This window comes from Podarcis tiliguerta (assembly GCF_965153285.1).
Source record: "Podarcis tiliguerta genome assembly, chromosome: 4".
Taxonomy (NCBI): domain Eukaryota; kingdom Metazoa; phylum Chordata; class Lepidosauria; order Squamata; family Lacertidae; genus Podarcis; species Podarcis tiliguerta.
The window spans coordinates 72,039,845-72,055,693 of NC_139537.1; the positions used below are offsets into that span (position 1 = coordinate 72,039,845).

A 15,849-nucleotide genomic window follows, 5' to 3' on the forward strand; every position below is an offset into this window, starting at 1 on the left:
AACTCTGAATTAAAATTCCCAGAAGAGGACACAGAACAAAGGACAATAAAAATGATTTTTAAATAATCATAGGGATAAATAGCATCCACTTCTGACAAATGTAAGTGCTGGCATAAAATGTTATTAGGCTACAGAGATTTTCTTTTGTTCCGGAAGTATGTTTTGTTCTCCACCAGTGTCATTCATCATCCTAATGAGCCCTCGAAATGTAAATTAAATAGCAAAGTCTGATTCATTCAAAAACATCTTTGTATGTGTTAAATCATTTTTCTGCATTTTTTCCCCATTTCTGCATCTGCTGAACAAACTCCTCACCATTTGTATATTTTATGGGCCCAGTTCAGGCCATGCAAATGTTTTGCCAATAGCGCTTACTTTTATATCCCACCTTTCCTTCATAATGGAACTCAAGGTAGCATACATATTGTTCCCAAGGAGGCTTACAATCCAGGTCTTATTCAGTTGCTTTTAGCGCAATTATAAATTGAAAATAATGATACGCAGAAATTTGTATTTGACCTGAAATACAAATTTGCATTTAACTGGCATTGCTTTGGTAAAAACAAAAAACAAAACCATTCTGATTGTGAAAGGATTAGCAGATGTTTCTGGCTTCTCCATTTTACCTAGATACATAGATTATCCACAAAACAAACACCACTATTAAAAGGGGAGGGAGAGGATTAAAAATTAATCCAGTTCAAGCTTTCTTACTATCTGCTGCCATGAAATTTACACATTCTAATCACAAGGACAGAAGTAAGTTCCATATTTTAACTTTAATTAATGTGCATGCATGAACTTATACACAAACACATGTACAATATCTTATCTGGAGGCAGACTGGGAAGAGTGGGTGGGAATTAAATGCATTTATCATGTATCTGATGTGGGGGTGAATCCTAGGGGTTGTCCAGATTGGCCCCCACCAAATTCCGGGGACTGCAAAACTCACTCCTCTCTGTTTTTGCTAGGTGTGACTAGGAGCTTGCTTGCCCGCCCTCCCATCTCCTGGGGCACCAATACAGTTCCTTGCCTATGGAACAAAGGAGCTTTGGTACACCTCTGATCAGATGTGTTAGAAAGATGCAATGGCTGTTCCAAAATGTTTAAGAAAAAAATACAGAAAAATGATCATCCAAAGGAGGTTTTTGTGTTTTTCAGTTCCATTAAAATCCATGGGACTTAACGCTTCATCTGCCTGCTTACCTCTCACTGGGGAGGTTAAGTGAACCCACCCATGCATTCAAGGAATGTGTGAAGGTGGTTGTGGAGGCTACCCACCCCGAATCTGCCAACAAATATGGTGCAATAGCGTCTACAAGCAATTTACGTGCATAGAGATTTTTCACATTTGGGTGAACTCTGATTGGGGCAGGAACCTCCCTCCCCATCTTTATGTGCATGTATCATTCCATGTACAAAGCCCTTTCACAAACATAATCTGGATGATGGTAAGGCTACTGGGCACATCATAATAAAATCAATGGGACACACACACACCACTGAACACTCCTTGGGCCTCATATTGATTTCAATGTTTCTTAAGCATACCTACTTTCTTCTGAATTGTGCCCATGATGAAAAGAAGACCATGAGAACCTCATGATTACAAATACGTGTAGCACAAAACCATGAGGTTTGCAGTGAATTGTCAGTGATAGAGGGGAACTGCCAGATGACATGGTGGTTAAAGAAAAAAGATGATTCCGCCTTTCATAACATTGTAACATGAACAATTATGACCGGCTTCTGTCCCCAGTCCCGAATGTCCCGATGTTGGTGCCCCGTGCTGGTCACGCCAGGGTGAGGGACCAAAAGATGGGAAGCTGCGCAGGCTAGGCATAGCCTGCCAGAAGGTTGGCCTGGCACACACTGCTTCTCCCGACATGGCGCAGGCCGGGTGCTGCAGAGGAGAACAACTGGAGAAAGGTAGGTGGGATGGGGGAGGAGGAAGGAGAGGGCAAGTGGGTGAGCCAGAGACGGGGCGAGGGATGGGGTTAGCAGGGTGAAGGTTGGGTGCCCTGAACTGCCCTCCCAAAATGTTGGGGGGGTATGGGATAGATGAGAGCAGGAACTGGTATCTGCATGGCACCACAATATTTTTTCAGCTGATGGCCCTCGTGGTGGGAAGGCACAGCAAAAGCATTGGGCCAGCTCTTAAAATACCACATTTTCCTTTACTATTTCTTCTGCTGTTTTGGGTGTGTGTGTTTTGTAAAATACTATTGCAGTTAATATATCCATAACCTAATAACATTTTTTCCAGACTATTGTTGATATGAGACTGATATAGTTCAGTGAGTTGTTATTTGTTTGTTTGTATTTCTGTTCTAACTTATCAGGTGTTGTCTTTGTCTATGCCATCAACAATGGTACATCAAACTGTATTTTAAGTAAAGCTGTCATTTTAAAAGCCTGCGTCTTTTCAGCAAGGTGTCAGGGATGCTATACTGGGGTGCGTCTCTGCCCAAGAGGCTAATGAAGCCTGAACAATGAAGCAAACAAGACAGTTAATCAATAGCAGTCAGAGCACTACTTTTATCCTCCAACATCTTCATTTTCAACTCAGTGAACATCATTACAGCAGGGAACCAGGAGAGTCAATCTCCATTAGGTGCAGGCAATGGATAAATAAATTAATTTGACGGTCATAAAAATGATGGCGCTGCATTGTGTCTTTTGACCTCTTAAAAACATTACTCCTTGTGTTAAAGACAATTTTCAAGAAGAAAGGAGGGAAGCAGCAGCACACTTCATTGCTTATAAGTTTTCAGCAAACAGAGCCAAATATGATCATGTATTGTTAAAGTATATCTCATCTGATTGTTTTGTCTAAAAGAAGCACATGCTGTATAGTAAGGGTGGCCCTCCAGATGCTGTTGGACTACAATTCCCATCACCCACTGGCCAAGCTGGTTAGGACTGATGGGAGGTCTTGTTGGTGTTGTTGCTATTTTTTAAAAAAAACAACAACAACCCAATCTATAAACCACTTACGAGCCAAAACATATTCAAGCAATGTAAAATAAGATAAAGTGAAAAAAATGGACATGTTTTTTTCTCCACTGCTAGTATTTCACAAACATATGTGCTAGGTTTATCCTTCCAATAATACACAAATTTCCAGGACACACAGGGCAATTCTATATCTCTTTACTGCTGCAAGATATAAATCCTGATATAACATATTCAGTTGCCAGATATTGTGCTGCTATGATTGACATATGTCGGAGGAGGGTATGTGCCACACAGTGGGTCTAAAACTGACTGTCTAATTTACATGTTTTATGTGTTTTTATCTTATGCTGGTCTACTGTAACTGAGAGAATGATTATGTGCACCCTCTATTTCTGCAGTTGCATTATTGCCTATCTAGCATGTTTTATTTATGTATAGACGTGCTTTTACCTTATGCTGGTCTATGACAGTAATGAAGATTTGGATTGGAGATAAAATACAATAGCTACAGGCTTTAAAAACGATCAAACAATTTCCACAATTATGTGGGCAATATTTCAATTCTATTCCCAAGCTGGAGTCCAACAACATCTGGAGGGACAAAGGTTAGCCACCCCTGGCGTATGTTATTTTATAGTATAATAAGTCAGTTCCCTAACCTCCATCGTTTGGTCATGCTCTGCTTCCATGCACCATCTCCAGCGGAAGAAATGAACACAAGAGATACCAGTATGAATAGGTGATGGAAGAGCTTCTGAAGAAAGAGCAACGGATGGCAGTGCCCTCTCTACACAGATTTTCTCCTTCCTAAGGAATTAACAGCATTGCAGCGGAAAGGAAACTCTCAGCTCCAATAGTACTGCTGCCACCTATGCAGATCCTAAAACAAGGAAGCATGCGCCTTCTCTCTGCACAGGTTAGAATTACTCTTTCCACCTGGCTGCTCTTCACAAATAGGTCCCTGCTTCCTCTTCCAGAGCTATATTTTAAAAAATAACATTTTGGCTGATTTTGATGACCAAGGACAAGATCACTTGGGGCGCAACTGTAGGGGGAAGGAACTGTAGCAAGAGGGCACAAAATAAAATATTTTGAAACACTCGTGCCACTATGAGGCGATACCAAGTTCCAGCAGAATAAAGATGAGCCAAGACCATCTCTAATTTGTCATTACTGCCACCACCCAATAACAGACACCTAGGCTGCAATCCAAACCTCTCCAGCTGTGGGTGTGCATTTGATTCAGTTAGGTATGTCGGGGAAATCCAAGCTGAAATTGGTCTCGTCCGCTCAATCTGCTGGAGCCTTGTCTTCGCATGCAGAGGAAGTCCCTAACTCACCGAGGGTTTGAGACCCACCGGCATTGTATATATTCTATATTTAATAGCTGGTCTATCTATCTGCCTGTCTGTCTGTATGAGCATTTTAAAATCACTTGTAACCTGCTCCCATTCTTTTAGATAAAATCAAACATCAAACTACAACCTTCAGGGTAGTTCTATGAACCACACTGTTATCAGATTACAATCCTATCAAGGCACAATCCAGGCTGCCTACCTGGTATCCAACACTTCAATAGAGCTATTCTGATGTAAACATTTGGAGGATTGTTGTCTAAAGCTACATATTGGCAACTGCACATAACCACGTGCATGAGACAACCATTGCAGTGAAAGTAAACAAGCTGAAGGAACCATCACCAGCACTACCAACTACACCAGATCTTTTTTCTCTGCGGTTCATTAGGGGCCTCAATTCCACCTCAAATCTGTTGCAGAACTTTCATTGCAATTTCCCCCCACTATATATGCACACCATTTCTATTTAAGCTTAAGCATGTGTGGATTACAGTAGAAAGATTTGATTTGAGATAATGTTTTTCTATCAGGTATCATTATATTCAATTAAGAAACATACATAAACAGACAGAGGCAAACATGACCCCTCTTCCAGCCCCTTCTCTATCAGTTCTGTTCCCTTTACTCCATCCATACGGCAAGCCATTAGCCACCTAGCACTCCAAAACAATTTAGTAGTTATACATCAAGTGGTGTCGACATCCGTATTAAAAGGGGGGGGGGGGGACCTACCATGCTGCGCATTTGTCCAACAAAGGGGCACTATGAGAAAACACAGTCCACTAGACACTGCATCATTTCAAAATAAGCATACAGTCCTGACAAGGTACTTTTCACTAAGATTGTTAGATATGAGTTTTCTTTTTCCTTCAACGGGGCTTTGATTACTGGGGGGGGGGAGCTTCCCCCCACCACCACCACACAGCAGCAGATGTCACTCATTTAGATACAGATAAATAAAAAACTTCACATGCATTCACAGAAAAATCAATATAGATACTAAAATATCTAACCTGATAATAAATTTCTGTTCTCTCACACACATAGTTCAGGAGCGTCAGTATTTACTGGAACCACTGTAATATCAGATATTTCAGAGAAATATTGATTTTACTACTGAAGTGTGACTAAAGGGATAAATAAACTGCTCTTGGGGTCAATCGATCCATTTATCTTCACTGTTATTTTAGAAGGGGTGAAGGCAGCATAATTTTTGATGAATGTTACCATGAAAGGAACATGGGTAATTCTCAAGTTTGCAAAGAGAGGAGATAAGCAACTCTTCAATGAGTTCCCAAATTAAAATACTAACAATAACAATTGTGGGGCAGATATCCTCACCGATGATGCAAAAGGATGAGGGTGTTTTTTAAAAAAAGAATTACAAACTCTTTAAAAAGTAATACATGCGCTGAAGAATCTAGGCTAAGTAAGTAAGTAACTGGGTCAATTTGCATCCCATAGATTTAGCATTTTTATTCCTAATTAAACTTGCTAGTTGCTTGTCACCAAACAGATCTCCAATCAACTTCCATTGGTGTGTGGGTGGGTGGGTGTACAATATAAAAGAAAAATAATATAAACATTAAGATTCCATACAGCATATGTACATACACAAATACACAAATACATACACAAATCCCTAAGACAGTTGCATAGCGCCTTGTATGCCTCCTACTAGCAACTCCTGCAGCCAAGCTGGTGCCCAATGTATTGCTCTGCTTTCCTTTGGGGGTCATCACTGAGGCCAAGCCCAGCATCCCCCATACTCACTGCCCAGGCTTGTCCCCCAGAGAGATCACTTTTGGTGCTGCTAACACTGCAAAAACAACATAGGAGGCAGCAGTTATGAGTTCCCAGTCTCTGCGGCTACAGCAGGCGCTGTGATTCTCCAGGTGCTCTCCGTTTTCTTTAGAGACCGACGGATGCCAGCAATATCCAGTACTGCTTTGAGAGTAAGGCAAACCGAGAAGGAAGTTCGGCTGGGGTTTTTAAGAGTACATTTTGGCTTGAAAAATTCATAATAATTTTATGAATTGTTGTGCCTTAAAGGAATGGTTTTCAAATGTTTTTCCCTCCCTAGGGGGAGCCACTGGGGAATCTCTCATATCTGGCACAAACCCTGAATGTTGCATTATTATTTTTTTTTTAAGGGTTATTGGGGAAAGCCAGTTATTGGATACAATGGTACCTCGGCTTAAGTACTTAATTCATTCCAGAGGTCTGTTCTTAACCTGAAACTGTTCTTAACCTGAAGCACCACTTTAGCTAATGGGGCCTCCTGCTGCCGTGGGAGCATGATTTCTGTTCTCATCCTGAAGCAAAGTTCTTAACCTGAGGTACTATTTCTGGGTTAGTGGAGTCTGTAACCTGAAGTGTCTGTAACCTGAAGCGTATGTAACCCGAGGTACCACTGTACTCTTACAAAGTGCTAGCCAAGCCTCTCGGGTTTCTGTGTGATGGAAAGAACGGCCTAGAATGCAGCCAGCCAGCAGTACTCCTCTGCAGCTCCACCTAGCAGAGACGTTATTGCCCATCCTAGCACAGAAGCAAGCTGAGCATCATGGAGGGCTTAAGAGGGCACACTGGTCAAGGAGCTAGAGCAGAACCAGTAATGGCTGGCAGGATGGCATTGGGTGGGGTAACATGCTCACCAAGCTTCCCAGTGTGGAGGCTGCTGCCAGTAATAGAGGGAGAGAGGCAAGGTGGCAAGGAAGGAGGTGGGTGCAGGTGCAGCAGTTGAGTCAATCCAAAGTTCCTACTGCTATGCCTCCCTTCCCACCTCTCTCTCTTGACTTGGCTACCAGCAGTGACCTTCATACTAGGAAGTACAGGTGAGGAACACCCCACTGCAGCTCTTCAACATAAACAGAACAGCAGCAGGAAACTCCTGAGTTCACCCAGATACAACTAAGCCCAGTGCCGTCTAGTGACTGAACCACCTGTCACCATCACGCAGTGTCTTTCAGGGACGCTCTTCTTCCATTTTGGATCTTGTCACCAATGAACCCCTGATAAGCTTCTGAGGAATCACAGAGTTCCCTGAAACGCCATTTGAAAACTACGGTCAAGGAACAAAAGAAATATTGTACTGTGTGTGGTGTGTCCCCACCCCCTTTACCATACTTGAAAACGCATCATGTTTTCAAACATTATAAATTAATAATAATAATAATAATAATAATATAAAAACCCTTGATAATGCCTCCTTTCTTCCATTTGGAAGAAGCCCCATGACACATGTTTGCACCCCTCTTGAGGCACACAATGAGAGTCTGCAAACTCATTCGGAGAAATGTGAAAATCTTTGGCTAGAGAATAAAAAAGCCCAGAGTGCTTTGATTGGAACTAATGGAGCAGCATGTGTCGCTTAAAGCTTTTTTCAAGCTATCTGCCGATCTCACGAAGCACGGCTGCAATACACACACACATAGATATATTCAGCTCACAATTTTCAAGGTCATTTTCGCGATCTAGCGTAAGAGCTGGAAACATATTATGTTTTATTAAAAGCTATGAAATGAAGGAAAAACAAGGACCGTATGATCCCTCTTTATGCATATTCCTGGCCCACAGGTTAAGAACTCCTGGTCCGATGCTATTAACTTTTGATTTGGCTGCATATCTTACTATCTTTATAGTAAGAAACCCCAGCAAGACAGAAATATAGCATGCACAGCATGTATTCTGTACTGTATAACCTGCCAGTAACAGCTGCCAAGACCAAATGGTGATCTATTAGACTCAGCAAATCATTATTTTTTGACAGCAATTGAATACAATAGTGCAGCTGTTTAGATTTCCCATTTTCAGCAAAGGCATTCATGCATAGCATTAAAAAGCTTCACCTTATACTGAATGTGCACCATCTATACATTGCCGTTTTTACCTCTATGATATTTTTTTTAAGTTGATTTAGGTTTGTCACAAAACATATTTCTATTGCCAAAGAATAATTTGTGGACCGGTCCCTCAATAAATGTTCAGTTTGTTTCCCTATCTTTACACAGACAAAAGACACTAATATTTTATAACGGCATGTTTAGAAACACTTGTACATATTTGGCTTCTGCAGGATTGTTCAAATTGGCATCAGAATAAAACCAAAGATGTAAAGCTACAAAAAAAACCCCACCAGGAATTTGAAAATGTTTCATTTCAGGTAAGAATAGACTCTGCCAACAAACCTTTATATAAAACGTGATTTGCTGAGTCAAAACGTGGCAGCCAGAGCAATTTCAGGAGCCTGTTTTGCCAAGCATACTATTCCATGTTTGTATAATCTGTATTTAATGAGGGCTGGGTATTCTTCACAAAGCCCTAAGCAGTTTGGAACCAGGGTATATGAAGAGCCTCCTCTTGCTCTCACATGAACCTCCCATCAGTGTTGCTCTGGGTTCCACCACTACTGAAGGAGGGACCAAGAAAGACTGGGCCTTTTTAGTTGTGGCATCCAGACTCTGAAACTCCCTCCCTGGAGAGGCTCAATTAACCCCTTCTCTTACAATGCATCCATATATTGTTAAGACCTTATATTTATTTATTTTTAAGGCATTTAGCCTGTGCTGACTCCCCCCGCCACCACCACTGTTGCGGTAGGGCTGGTCTTGTTAGGACAACCAATCACAAATGTTAACCCTACAGAAACTGCAGTGTAGAGTATGTAAAGTCTCCTTTCACCCAAACAACATGGATTGCGGAGTGGGGAGGAATCCTACTTTGCTCAGGGATCAACTAATCTGCTGCCTAGATGGAACAGCGGAGGTGGAATGCCATGCCAAACTCCACATGTATTCTTCTTCTTCTTCAGCATCATCATCAATTCAGTGATATTTGTCTAGAAAAGGAGGTGCCAAACTCACCATAAACGCCTCTCTTGTTCTCTTACAATGGCAATGGTGCCCACCTGACAGGTGCTGGAACTGGGGAAAAAATCCCTGACCTCAACAACAGGTCTTTGCACTGGTTTACGCCCGAGCAACCCCTAGAACCACTACAACCCTATTTAAGTTTAAGGTACATTAAATAGAAATGAGATCAGGTGATTACAGATATATATAATATAATATATGAGAGAAGATGTAGAAAACTGATTTATACTTTCAAACAGTGCTTTTTTTCTTTAAAAATTGTTTAGGGGTACTCTCATTTTCCCACTCATATTGAAATACTGCCCCTCAATGAGGCCAAACTTAGATTCACAAAATGTTTAGGGGTGTGCGTACCCCCAGAAAAAAAGCACTGCTTTCAAAACTTTTTGGGATACCTAATTGTTCTCCAACTTCACCTCTATAACCAGGAAAAACTTTAGAAATATCATATACTTTTCATATTTGCCCACAGTTATATTACATGTCTGCAGTTTATATGCCTTTCATGCAACTCCAACATATTAAACGCATAGCATGATGCATACTTTCTCACTTTTCAGGGAGATACAGAACCAATTTATGTGTGCTGTTGCTGTCCTGCTCAACTTGCAGGCTTCCCATAAGAACTGTGAGAACAGGATTTTGCACTAGATGGGCTATTGGGCGTGATCTAGCAGGCTCATCCTAGGCTCTTGTGTGTTTTGTTTGCTGAAGTAGGGATAAAAATTCACAATAGTGTTGCTTTAGAAAATGCACAATTGCTACAAGGCCGTAACGCAATGTTTTCTACAAAGTGAGGAGATAGTAAACATCACGCTCGGCTACTGAAAAGCAAATTTTGATTACTCCAAGTGATTAGTCTATAAAATTTAAACCTTCCATTTATTAACTTAACACTCTGGCCTTAGTAAAGGCTCGGGGCAAAAACTACTCTGACCTGTACAAAAGTATTGGCTCGTAAAACAGCAGATCAATGTTTCTACATTTAGCCGGAGTTTTATGTATGACGCCAAACGCAGTTCATAAATGTCACTTCACAATTTACATTAGTACAAATTATTAGCAAAATGGCATACCCTTGGCACACCTAAAAACACCATATAAGTTGTTCCTTTAATTTACGACTTACTATAAGCTGCCATTAAGCATAATAAATAACCTCCCTGAGTGTGCAGTCGAGAATGCTTGCTTGCTTGGAGGAAAATATTTACAAAAAAAAAAAAAGCATTTTGAGCTAGTGAAGACTAAAAACAAAAGAACAGATAAATCCCACCCACGGTTCAAACTTTGAATAATGAATGTTAAAGTAGCATAAAACCTGACAGTGGTCTCCTTATTAAAATTCCAGAAATACTGGAATTAATTTACACTACTCTATTAAACACAATGGAATTGCACATTACTCTAATGTAATAATGAGAATCCAAAGGAAGGATAAGAGCATCTGGGGGGAAATCATGAATGCAACCCCCCCCCCCATTTTTCTCTGCAATGGTTTTCAGAGATACTCAAGCCCTCATTTTTTAAACTGTTGCAGTAACTTGCCTCTTTGTCAGGGGGAATTACTGTGGAGAAAACATTTAAGTGAAATTCCAGCCATGCATTTAGTTTTTCCCTGTGCAAAAACATTCCTTCTTTGGATCCTAGACACTATTAAGCTCCAATCCTTAAGTGAGACTAAAGCTCTTCAGCCCCCCTGAGCCCTGTTTGCCGTAAGTGAGGTGGTGTTTTACAACTTTTCAGACATAAATCTTATTTGGTACCAGCTTGAAACTCACTACTTTCAAGGCTTTCATAAGGAATGACAATTGCACGAGTCTTCATGTCCCACAGTCTTCTCTGACAGGCCTTGAGGTCTAACAACATACAGCCTTCATTTTATGAAATATCTTGCTAATTACGTATTTGCAAATCAGTTTCTACATTGGCTTTTCATTACAGACTTGCTCCACCTTGTTGCATAATACAACCAACTTGCATTTGGAAAATCTGCCTTGCAAAGAAATGTTGGGGGTGTATAATTGATTACAGCTGGGGGAGAAGATACAGCGCATCAAACATTGCCATCCCAGTCACACAAAATACTTCTGCTTTACACCGTGGAATTTTTCTCCTCTTCCCCTCTCCCCTGCAGCCTCCCCTGCACCCTCAAAATCTGCTTCAAATGGCCGAGCGACCATCTGGAGCACATTTTGTGGGCATACTGGGAGAAAGCATCATCAAATGAGTGGAACACTGCAAGTGTTGCATACATACAACTCAGTACAATTCAGTGATATCACTGGGCCTGATAGTTCAGGATCTGCCATAGATTTCCATTTTTAGAAAATGTGCAGAGAATTGTGGGAGGAATTCGATGAAGTGCTAAGGATATTGCTCTTTCAGGGCAAGGATGTCAGGTCAGCTTGTCAGACAGAATGATCTTCCCTTTCCTTCGCCCATGCTGTTTTGAGGGGTCCCCAATCCCCACACAGCCAACTGGGGGGCAGGGGCCCACAAGGGGAGGAGAGGGGGTGAAAAGTCCCAACCAGGGCTGTCTTTACCTAGGGGTGTGGGGCACCCGGGCACCGAATTCTGGGGGGCGCCAGGCGCCCGCTGCCGAAGCCACATAAGCGTATTGTATTGAGCTGCTATGTGGCAGCGGAGTCAGCAGCACCTTGGACACAACTGATCTCACGCACAGCCTCCGGAACCTTCCCAAGAGGAACTCGTATATGCACACTCGCAAGGGCCCTCCCAGCTCCTCTAGAAATAAGGTTGCTCCCACAATGAAAGGCTGCCCAAGATGGCTCTCCGACGCATGCGCACAATGCCTGCCCATCTCATCTTTCAGACACCTCCCTACAACCGTAAGCGCATGTGTGGAGTCTTTACACCAACTCCTAGTGTGTTCTTTGTCTTCTTCAGAAAAGCAGATTTTAAACAAAACACACACACACAAACTCCTTTTGGAGCCGCGCATGCGTGAGCGTTATTTCTCAAATGATAATAGTGACATAAGCATAATAAAAGTTAATTTGGGGGCTAAACTAAATTTTGGGGCGCTGGGCAGATCTTTGCACCCTGGCGGTGCATATGCTAAAGACGGCCCTGGTCCCAACGCATTAGTGGAAGACCTTGCACTGGCTTCCATTAGTGTGATTCATTGGTTAAATTGGGCCCCTTGAAGTTTTTATGTATATAGAGACAAACCGTGGATAGACATGCTCATTCTGTTGCATGAATTGCGTAGAAGACACATGACTGGGGATATGCAAAGATTCATGAATGAGTGCATGTAGAAAGTTCATTTTTGTGTGTGGCAAGATATAGAAGTCCAGAGAGCAGCACCTAGGAGAACTGTGAGCATTTGCTCCATCAAAGCTTTAGAGTAGTCTGGAAGCTCTTATGTTCCCAGGGCCATATCAACCCTGCCAGACTCAACATTTACAACAGGAACACGTATTGGAGAAAAGTGTTAAAGGGGCTTTCTCCTAGTACCACACTCCTGGGCCATGTCAGAGAGCCCATCACTGATTTTAAGGAAGAAAGACAAACCCCGGAAACACTGGGAGATCTGATCACATCTGTGTCTCATCTAGGTAGGTCCTATATTTCTTACTGAATGTTTGGCTCTATAAATTTAGTATATTTTATGAGTTAGGCAGTATTAACCTTCTAGCTTGTGCCTCGTACATCTTATGTTTTGCTTTGAGTAGTATAAATGCCGATTATTGATCAATGCCTCTTGCAGAAATATTCCATCCTCTTCCTAAGAATCTAGCTATAAACCACTTACAAGGGAAGATATTAATGTGAGGATGTATCTGACACTGAGGAATAAGAAGAAACAGCACTAGTTGTTGTTGTTGTTTCCCCCTTATTATTATACATGCTACACTGCTTCTCACGGGAAGAAAAGGAAGCATATTTGCTTTGGAAAAACCCTATGCTTTGGAAGAACGCTGTTCAGCCATTTCTCAGAACTTCTTTGCATCATCTTCTTCTATAAGTTATCCACCACAATATCTTATATTGATATACAGTGTCACCACATAGCTGCATCCTTCGTCTCTACAAAGCGGCAATTTTGCCTCAGGCCTTGCAATGAAGAGGACACTTTCAAAGAATGCTCAAGACTGATCCATCTGTCCAATCAAAGGATTTGAAGACAAGAGATGGCCTAACATTTTCACACCTGGAAAAAGTCAAAATGACACCCCTTTCCTACTTGACTTCAAAAAAACAACAAATGCCCGGAGATGGAAGTACGGATTTTGGAAGCACGGAAACTACAGTGATGTTGTAATTTGCCATGTTTCTGTTTCCTCATACTTGATGGTAACACTGAGTGCAGACTGGGGATCAATGGTGGACAAACCACTCCAGAGGGCGCATAATGCGCCCCCACCAGAGGTACCGCCCCTTCCCAACACCCCATACACCGTTACCTGTTTGCCTTACCTGCCCTTTCAACCCTCCCAAACTCCAATTCATAATACTGTCATCTGTGCATCCGCTGCCATCTGCGCATGAGCAATGGCTGTCTCAATCGTTCAAACCCCTGCTGAACTGCAAAGGGAATGCACTTTAAGATTTTCTTCCAGACTGAAACTGGTTTGCTGGAAAATGCAATAAGCGGCAGTATTTTTCAAGAAACAGGGCAGCTCTACATCACAGGTAACGTTGCGTCTGAACAGATTCAAAAGCCAGTGGTTGGGAGCGCACTGGAGCCAGACTAAAACGGCAATGTGTACGCAGCCTGAGTTTGTTCGTTAGAATATTTTGAGGACATTATTCCATCTTTTGTGTGTGTGTGTTTTGCTTTTCCCAAGCTGAATGCTAATTAATTTGGACGTGAGCCACCGAATCTTGGCTGGCTATTGTGATCTATGCATATAATTCATTTTGAGACTGTTTTATGTGTGGTCTTGCAAGGATATCAGGAACAAGATGAAGGAGCCTGACATGCTATCATGTTTCATTTCACAGAAAAAAAAGAGGCTAAACAGCATATTATAGGAGACACATATATGCATACCCCTGACCATGCCACTGCCCACAACCGCCAACTCTTTCCAGTAGCATGTAGTTGGAATAATTTTTATGTCATCGTGGTGCTAGCATTTCACTTCTCCTGCAAGCGTCAGTCAGTGAAGTGGAACAGGAGGAAACACTATCACAATGATGCCACATCCCATGATTGTTCATCTATATTTTAGTGGGGAAATTGATTCAGTCGTAATTTAAATGAGCGTCAGAACTTTCAGAGTGGCTTACAATAATAAAATACAGGCAGAGTGGTTTGGCGGTTAGAGTATCAGACTAGGACAGGGAAGACCCAGGTTTGAATCAGCACTCGTCTCATGAAGAAGACTGCGTCAAATCCAGGTTATAGCCTTACTCCCAGCCATACAATTGGTCCATTTAACTCACTACTGTCTGAACTTACAGTGGTACCTTGGTTCTCAATCTGTTCCAGAAGGCCATTCCAAAACCAAAGTGTTCCAAAACCAAGGCACGCTTTCCCATAGAAAGTAATGCAAAATGGATTAATCCGTTCCAGACTTTTAAAAACAACCCCTAAAACAGCAATTTAACATGAATTTTACTATCTAACGAGACCATTGATCCATAAAATGAAAGCAATAAACAATGTACTGCAGTCACACAAACAATCAATCAGTAGCTGAACTGGGTTCCACACAGTCACAAAAACAAAAAAAGAGAGCCGCAAAAACAAAAGCGCAAAATAAATAGACAGATCTCAGTGTAACACTCAAAACGGAAGTGTGGCACTCAATTTGGAAGCATAACACATTCAGCTTCCGAAAAAAGTTCGCAAACTGGAACACTTACTTCCAGGTTTGCAGTGTTTGGGTTCCAAGTACCAAGGCGTTTGAGAATCAAGGCGTTTGAGAATCAAGGTACTAAGTTTGGCTAAACAAAGTTGTACTCAAGTAAACCTACTGGAATTAATAGATCTGATTAGTCATATGGGAAAATGCCCCAATGTGTTTAGGAAATACTGAAGGACTCATATAAACAATGGGTGTATTCGGCAGAAAGCTAGGCTATTGAGATCAGTGTACTATTTTTAATTGTATGGATTTTGTTTTGTTTCTATTGTGTCCCCTATGTGGAAAAACCACATGCCTCTTTCTACTTAAACACTAATGATGGACTGAGAAATCCCACCACTTGTTTCCAATATCAAGTATTTCTCAATACCCACCACTTGTTTCCAATATCAAATATTTCTTACGCAAAGAATATATATATTGAAAATGAACTCAATGTTGTTGTTTTCTTTGCTTGGTTGAAGCCAGTTCTGCCTGAGCTTTTCCGTTTAAATCCAAATTAATGATTTCATTTCATCTTGAAATATTTTTGAACTCCTATGTGAGAGATATATATATTTAAGAGGAGGTTACAATGTTGGAGCGAGGTCAGGTAAAGTAACTAAGCTGGCCAATTTTAACTTCGCAATTGACAAAATAATGGATGCTTTCAATAGACTTAGGGCACTATGAAATCGCTTTAACCTCGCTGGCTATCTTTCCCCAAAAGGATGATATCTCTGACCAGTAGAAAGGTGGGGGTGTTGAAAGTTAGGTGCTGTTCATTTTTAGATCTGTGTCTCAGTGAAAGCAGCAGCCCTGTCACTTGTCATTAATTCT

The 15,849-nt window shown here is 41.5% G+C and overlaps 1 protein-coding gene and 1 long non-coding RNA gene across 9 annotated transcripts in view; one reads left to right on the forward strand and one right to left on the reverse strand.

Moving 5' to 3' along the window:
• Positions 1-15,849, reverse strand: part of AFF3 (ALF transcription elongation factor 3) — a 228,518-nt gene that overhangs the window by 134,129 nt on the left and 78,540 nt on the right. The window lies entirely within an intron of this gene.
• Positions 1-15,849, forward strand: part of LOC310676390 — a 101,158-nt gene that overhangs the window by 60,423 nt on the left and 24,886 nt on the right. The window contains exon 2 of the long non-coding RNA XR_014510527.1: positions 8,395-8,481. This is a non-coding gene — a long non-coding RNA (uncharacterized lncRNA). The remainder of the gene's footprint in view (positions 1-8,394; positions 8,482-15,849) is intronic.